At 41.2% G+C, this 8,731-nt stretch overlaps 1 long non-coding RNA gene across 1 annotated transcript; it reads left to right on the top strand.

Moving 5' to 3' along the window:
• Positions 1–5,428: 5,428 nt before the first annotated feature.
• Positions 5,429–7,850, top strand: LOC138411239 (uncharacterized). Its single transcript, XR_011243894.1, has 3 exons — positions 5,429–5,564; positions 6,956–7,068; positions 7,744–7,850. It is a non-coding gene; the product is annotated as an uncharacterized lncRNA (long non-coding RNA).
• The last annotated feature ends 881 nt before the right edge of the window (positions 7,851–8,731 follow it).

Here is an 8,731-nt window from a genome sequence, read left to right as displayed (position 1 = left end):
GTCCAGTGTATAAGACTTAGGAGAAAGTGATCTATTGGCAAGAATTGAATATAAAATAATCCACCAGTGGGCAATCGTCAAAATTGTACAGATTGAACAGAATGGGCCCTGCTAGATTTAAATACTTTATATTTACATCAGGAGCGCATCCAAACTGGGCAAACTAAAGCTTTTGAGTTTTTATGTCAGCTGAAGTTCACAGCAGGTTCTGCTACCCACCTCTGAGAGTGTTTATGTACATATGATATTCATTAGCGATATTCACTGCCACTAGATGTCGCACTAGCAGCAGTATCTCAAACCATAGCAAATGTGGAGGTAATCCTGTAATTCTCCATTTACTTTATTTAAATCTCAATAGGTATATGTTTATATCAGTGATGTAAGTGTGGATATTTCAGTGGATAAGATGCATGGTGCTAAAAAGGGAACATTTTTATTAAGAGCACCTGCTGAAATGCAGAAATTAGACTTTTTTTCTTTTAATTTTTTCTTTGCCCAAACAACACCTAGCATAATATTAGGAGATTCACTTGGGGGTTGGGGGTTTACAGATAGCAAGTGGCTGATCCCTTATTCAGTAGAACATGTACTTGTACAATGTAACTTGAACAATGCTCAATGATATAGATATCCATTTCAGATTTCTGCAACATACTTTGTAATTTTATCCATAATTAATTATGAAAATAAATCCAGTTTATGATTTGTGATATATGACAATTTGATTCTGACTGATCATAATTCAAGGTCAGCTTTAATTTGCCTCAATTCAAGATACTTTAAATGAGGTTTAAAGTGAGAATGTCATTGTAGAAATCCTGAACTTGAATTGTGACTAATGAAGCATTGTGTTAGTTCATGCAAGACACAGAGTCATGTGCTCAGCTACCGATAGGTTTATGGGTGCTCGTCAGTCACCCACCAATCACAGCCCATTCTCTCACCAAAGTGGTCTCTTTAAATACGACCTCAACATTAAATTTCTCATATTCTAATACTAGAGCATATTCATGTTATGGTTGTAATGTTTACGGTCAGTTGCAGCACTTAGAGAACAGTATTTTTGTTTATTCTTGTGTTTTTATGTTCAAAAAGTTATTCTAACACCAGCAGCGGTAAGAGCATGTGTAGTTACCCTAACCAGACATTTGAACCCAAAAGGCTCCAAATTTGATCTTTTGACCTGCAACACCCAGAGCTTTTTTTTTTTTTCAATTATCTTTTTTATTGATTCCACATATCAATATTCCATCAATATTTTACATAATGTGTATAATTTTACAACAGTATAAAACATTCCTATACTTCCACCGCAGAGCAGAGACATAATTGGACATGAATTCTCAAGTAAAGTTACAGTAGAGTAAATGTGAAGTAAAATGAACCGCTTTTTCACTCTTGTCCTTATTTTCACACCTCTCCTGCATTGTTCCTTGTCTCCTGATTGGGGTAAACATATCAAATAAATAAATGAATAATAAACAAGTTTGTAGCCTGAACCAAGGGGGTCAACACTCTGCAATACACACTGTCCTTATTGCACAAAGTCTGCTCTCAATGGAGACACAAAATCAATCCAGTTTTCCCAGTAGTTTTTAAAAGTTTCTGATTTTAGTCTAGCTGAGAAAGTCAGCTTCTCCATTCTATATATATCGAGCATTACATCTACCCAATCCTCTATTTTTGGTGGATCTTTTTTTAGCCATTTTCTGGTGATGGCCTTTTTAGCCACCACCACCATCATTATTCCAAATATGTATTTAATCTCCTGGTTCTCTTTTCCCAAATATAAAACTTCAAATGAAAGTGGAATTTGCACTTTCAGAATTGTTTCCATACTCTTCTTTAACTCTTGCCAAAAAGGTATAATACAAGGGCATCCCCAAAAGATATGAAAATGGTTGGCCTTATTTTCCCCACACAGTCTCCAACGTCGTGTGTCTTGAGATTTCTGTTGTGTTGGTGTAATAAAGTATCTTACAATGTTCTTCCAACCATATTCTCTCCATGAGAGGGAGCATGTTGTTTTCCACTGTCCTTCATTTACCTTGTCCCATTCCTCCTCTGATAACGTGCGAACGAGCTGAACACGTTCTTCAATAGGTTCAACAACAACCCCCCCACCCCCAGCGGACCCTCCACTGCCTCTACGACTGCCTCTACTGCTTCTCAGAGCAACAACCCCCCACCTCCCCCCATCATCCTCTGCCCCACACCACACCCGTCACCATCTCCCCCCACCCCTCCGCTGGCTTTCACCACAGACTTTTTCACACCTCCCACCCCCAGGACATCCTCACATCACCCACAGTCCCCCACCACCACCACCTCCTGCAACACACACCTCTTTGCACCACCCTCAAACCCACCACTGACATCCCCTACCCTCCAGTCTGGACTACACATCACAGCCAGCCAGGTGAGGAGAGAGCTGGAGAGGCTCAAACAGAGGAAAGCTGCTGGACCGGACCGCATCAGCCCTCGTGTGCTGAAGGCATGTTCCAGCCAGCTCTGTGGAGTTCTCCAGCACCTCTTCAACCTGAGCCTACACCTTCAGAGAGTGCCAGTGCTCTGGAAAACATCCTGCCTGGTCCCAGTGCCCAAAAAAGGACGTCCTGCTGCACTGGAGGACTACAGGCCGGTGGCACTGACCTCTCACATCATGAAGGTCATGGAGAGACTGGTATTGGCACACCTCAGACCACTGGTGTGCCCATCACAAGACCCCCTGCAGTTTGCATATCAGCCCCATGTTGGGGTTGATGATGCAATCATCTACCTGCTGCAGAAGGCCTACTCCTCCCTGGACAGACCCAACACCTCAGTCCGGATCATGTTTTTTGATTTCTCCAGCGCCTTCAACACCATCCAGCCCAGACTGCTGAAGGCCAAACTGGAGGGCACGCGGGTGAGTGCTCCCCTCATCACTTGGGTCGATGACTATCTGACGGGCAGACCACAGTTTGTGAGATTACAGAATTGTGTGTCTGATCGTCTGATCAGTAACATCGGGGCCCCCCAGGGAACTGTACTGTCCCCCTTCCTCTTCACCACATACACTGCTGATTTTAAGCACTGCACTGAGTCGTGTCATCTGCAGAAGTTCTCTGATGACACGGCCATTGTGGGGTGTATTGAGGGCGGGGGGAGGCTGAGTACAGGGACCTGGTCGACCGCTTTGTGAAGTGGTGTGGGGAGAACCGCCTGCAGCTCAACGTGGAGAAGACGAAGGAGATGGTGGTGGATTTCAGGAGGAACAAGCCCCTGCCCTCTCCTGTCTGCATCAGTGGGACGGATGTGGAGGTGGTACCTGCATACAAGTACCTCGGTATCACATTGGACAATAAACTGGACTGGTCCACCCACACAGAGGGCCTGAGCCGGCTTTACTTCCTGAGGAGGCTCGGGTCCTTCAATGTCTGGAACAAAATGCCCGCAGATGTTCTATCAGTCTGTTGTGGGAGAGAGCACCATCTTCTTTGCTGTGGTGTCCTGGGGTGCGGGCATCAAGACAAAGGACGCCAACAGACTGAACAAAATCATAAGGAAAGCAGAGTCTGTGGTTGGCTCTAAGCTTGTCACCATGGAGGAGGTGGTGGAGAACAGGATGCTGGCAAAACTGCTGGCAATCATGGACAATCCCTCTCACCCCCTCCACAAAACACTGGACAAGCTAAAGAGCAGCTTCAGCCACAGGCTCATCCAACCCCGCTGCTCTAAGGAGCGATACAGGAAATCGTTCATTCCAACCGCAATAAGACTCTATAACTCATCTACCTCTGTCAGAGCCACCATCACAGAACTGAACTAACATACCTGTCACCCTTGCACCATGTACCCTGTACTACACTACGCCCCATATACTGGAACATTTACTTCTGTGATATGTGTTAATTAAACCATTTTGATATTACAGACCATTTTATACAATAATATTGTCTTTTGCACACCCAGTCTACATATTCTTACACTGATAGTATATTGTATAGTCAAGTACTTATATTTATACCCTACTATATACTATATATCATATCATATTATATCATACTCTGTATATTCTCTGTATATTCTTCGTATATATAAGTCTATATACACATATTTATACATGTGTACATGTTATTATTATTATATTATTACTACTACTATTACTATTATTATTATATATACTGTTGCTGCCATTATTACTATATACTGCTATTATATTGGTATAAGTACTATCTATATAAATATATATTATGTTATATTGTATACTATATATATATATATATATATATATATATATATATACTGTACTACTATTCTTATATACTGTCTAACAATAACATTACCATCATATCATCATTACTATTACCATCATATTGCCACTGCACTACTTGTCTGCCTATTCATCTTGTGTTTCTGTTTTTGTTCATTTTTACCTCAATGTTTTGTTTTGTTCTATTGTATTGTGTTTTGTTGTGTTCTGATATACGAGCTGCTATGACAACTTAATTTCCCTCCGGGGATGATTAAGTAATCTATCTATCTATCTATCTAACTGCCACCCAGCCTCCTTTCCCCCCTTTTCTTTTATAAATGTCATATTGTTACCCTTTAATCTTTCCACTTCTTTATATAGTTTTGTGATTAGTTTGAATCATATGCTGAGATAAAGAACTTAATGATTCCTGACTCAGGCTCATCTGAATTAAACTTTTTTATAGTTTTCTCCATATAATGCCGCATCTGTAGATATCTGTATAAATCTTGATTGTTTAATCCATACTGATTTTTTAGATCCTGAAAACTTTTGATGGTCTTCTTTTTAAAAAGTTCCCAAAATATTTTTGGTCCCGCGTCCCATCTACTGAATCTACTATCTGCTGTGTTTGGTGTGAAGTCTGAATCATATGCGATTCATCTCAATACCTTACTCTCTTCAATCACTTTATTCTTTGATATAATCTCAAGAAATTCCCTGTCTGCCCCTGCTGCCTTCTAGCCGTATAACGTTATTAAAAACAAGCAAGATCTTACCTTTGCACTTTTCCTGCCACACAGGGAAAGACAACGCCTCCACGACACACACAAATGAAACTTATCTCTCTCTCACGTGTCTGTGTGTGTGTGTGTGTGTGCGTCGGGTCAGATCAAGGTGGTCAGCGGGACCTTTCACGTGACTCCTGCATTTAGAGACGCGGTCTTTCCCTGCGTGGAGTTGGAGAGAGCGAGCGACCTTCGGTGACCACGTACAATGATATTCCGGCTGAAATCTTGATACGGACACACAGGGGATGCAGAGGAAGGCAAAAATCTACGGAGGAAAAGGGAGGCTGTGAAACAACAAAGACTTATCAAGAAGAGCTATAAGCCGAGTCTTCCCTCCATTGTCATGGGAAACGTGAGATCGCTGGGGAATAAGATGGACGAGCTGACTGCACTGGTCCAAAGTCAGAAGGAGTATCTTGAGTGTAGTTTAATATGCTTTACGGAGACATGGCTGCACCAGGATGTTCCCGACGAAAACACCACCATCAAGGGCTTCCATACTGTGCGCGTGGACAGAGACAGCGTTCAGAGCGGTAAGCGCAAAGGAGGGGGTCTTTGCAGGCGACTGAAAGACCGCGTCTCTAAATGCAGGTGTCACATGAAAGGTCCCGCTGATCACCTTGATCTGACCCGACACACACAGACACGTGAGAGAGAGAGATAAGTTTCATTTCTGATGAAAGTGTGTGTCGTGGAGGCGTGGTCTTCCCCTGTGTAGGAGAGGTGTATAGGCTGGTAAGATCTTTTTTGTTTTTTAATTTTTAATAACGTTATATGGATTACATCATAGCGTAACGAGTTGATATGATGCGGAGCTCCCTGTGTTGTTTTCCAATTGCTGGTGGAAGTGAAGGGGGTTAACCCCGCAGTAAGCAACATCACCTTCGGCCCTGGATGGAACACACCTCTGGCTACGACCGGTGAGCTGAAGCAGGAACGATTAACAAGAGGAAAGTGACTGAAGGAAAGTGTGAAAGACATTCACAGATTCAGACTTTTCGGATCAATAGCAGACTCGCAAGGGGATTCGTATCAAGTTACATTGTGAAACCTTTCAGGTAATGCAATAACTTTATTACAGTTTCCCTTTTTCCAAATGAACAACTGAGACGATCCCTCATGTGATTAGTTTATCATTAATACCACGGTCATTTTATACTCCACTTCAACTCTTCTTTACCCATCTTTCACACTTTACTGCAGTAATTTCCTCCTGTCCTCAACCAGAAATATGTCACGCTATAATGTGATCCGTATAATGTTATTAAAAATGTATAAAACACCCCACACTTGAGAACAAACACAGTTAAGATCTGTTGTTATATAGATAGTATGCTTGAATGTTGTTATATAGTATTGTTTGCAGATGCTATGAATGTGTTGTTAATTTTATGACACTCAGCCCACAGTGTGGACGATCATCTGCCTGGATCATCTGGTATCAGCTCTTACTAGTTAAAATGTAAACAATAACAGTGTAAAGAAGTTATTGATTATCAATGATAGCAGCAACAATTAATATAATAAGCATTGTTGTTAATAATAATAATAATAATAGTTGTTCTCCTTCAGTTCTTGAGTCAGAGGTATCTGCAATGAGAGAGAGAAAGAGAGAGAGGGACTATGGGAGAAAAGAGACACGTCAATAACATAGTTTTTGACATTTATTAAAAAAAATAAATGAGTGTGGGGTGGGGGGGGGGGGGGGGGGGGGGGGCAGAGAGACAGAGAGAAGTGGAGAAGTGCTCTGTGGATGATGGGAGTTTCCCCTGCAGTCTAGACCTATAGCAGCTTAAGGGATGGTTCAGGACTCACCTGATCCAGCAAGGCTTTATCAAAAAGGAATGTTTTAAGTTTAACCGTAAATGCACAGAAGTTGTCTGCCTGGTAGCTGAATGCTCTACCTCCTGTTCTACTCTTACAGACTCTTGGAACCACAAGAGAGCCTGTGTTTTGGGAATGAAAACACCTACTGTAGATGCTTGAGAGAGAGTCTGAGCCAGGGACAGTAAATATGGTTGAGGTTCCATCAATAAGGTGAGTAATAAAAAATGTGATACCTTACAATATACTGTGATGTTAACTTTGTTCTGAGAATGTTTTTGAAATCTGTGGGGATTTATGTAGATAACATTTATTTGACAACTTGTACCATTTCTATTTGGGGGGGCAATTTCACGGCTATGCTCAGTATCAAATTCTAAATCCACATTAAAAAATTGAGGAGAAAAAAATATGAAAAGATGAGGAGGGAGGTTGATTTTCATGTGATTTTTATTGTGTTGTAGACTGGTTTGTTTTAAATGTCCCCCAGGCAAAATGGAACGTGCGTAACTTGTAGTGACTACAGTATCAGTATAGTGCCTGGAAAAGATAATTTTGGATACATGCCTCGAGCTGCAACTGGCAACTGACACAGAAAGTAATGCATGTAAGACACATTGTCATCATCCACAGGGTCTCCTCCTGTGTCCTTTCACCTCCCCTTTATAATGTGTATACTGATGACTGCCGCAGCTGGCATGACAACAGATTACTTTTCAAATTTGCTGATGACTCTGTGACAGTCAGTTTCCTCCATGCAGATGAGAACAACCATGGTCCCATTGTGGATTGTGGGGGGGGGAGAGGAATGTTTTAAGTTTAACTGTAAATGCACAGAAGTTGTCTGCCTGGTAGCTGAATGCTCTACCTCCTGTTCTACTCTTACAGACTCTTGGAACCACAAGAGAGCCTGTGTTTTGGGAATGAAAACACCTACTGTAGATGCTTGAGAGAGAGTCTGAGCCAGGGACAGTAAATATGGTTGAGGTTCCAACAATAAGGTGAGTGATAAAAAATGTAATACTGTGGTGGCAATTTCTGTGAAACAAGCACAAAGTCAAACACTTCTTTCTGAAAGTTTAATTCAGCATCTGCAGATGGACTCATCAGTACACATCACCTGAATGACATGCACAAATGAGCAAAGAACATAGGAGAATCTGTCTTCTTATAACTCTCAGCCCCCTCCCACTAAGCATTCAAAGGTATTTATTACCCTCCTGTAGTTTCACTCAGTGGAGGAGACATCCTGGCCATTTGTTTACATGTTCTGTGGATGACCCCCCCTGTGAGATCCCAGTTGTTTGATCCCAATCTGAGATACCATGAGAAGCCATAAAGATTTGGTTTCTCGAGGCCATACAACTCAAGTCTCTTAAGCCACCATCGTAAACCTTAAGGTTGCCCTTTCAGATAAACAATTTGGTGAACCATTTGGTCAGTCATCCACATACATGTCTGCTAATGCAATTAAACATTCACAAATGTAAAAATTTCCATTACATTTCCCCCCTTTGAGCATTTCATGCTCACTAAACAACTATCATTTTTAGACAAACGCATCATCTTGAAATTGAGAATTTCATTCTAGATGAGGGCCCGGAAATTTAACATATCCAATTGCATTCTTGATTAAAGTACACAAATAGTACACAATCAATACACCAGACCAACAACACTTAAATACAAACAAAAATCTGAATCGATGTCAAATATTCCAATGACACATTTTTCACATTTAAAATATACTATGACCACCAATTCCATGCTTCAGGAATCTGTGTGTCCTTGTTCTTTTCCTCAAACAATAGGCAATTTAAATGAAAAACAATATGCATCAAATTGTCAGATGTATGTATGTATATGTGTATGTGCA

This window comes from Paralichthys olivaceus, chromosome 1, assembly GCF_024713975.1.
Source record: "Paralichthys olivaceus isolate ysfri-2021 chromosome 1, ASM2471397v2, whole genome shotgun sequence".
Classification (NCBI taxonomy): domain Eukaryota; kingdom Metazoa; phylum Chordata; class Actinopteri; order Pleuronectiformes; family Paralichthyidae; genus Paralichthys; species Paralichthys olivaceus.
This window is presented reverse-complemented; position numbering and strand designations above follow the sequence as displayed.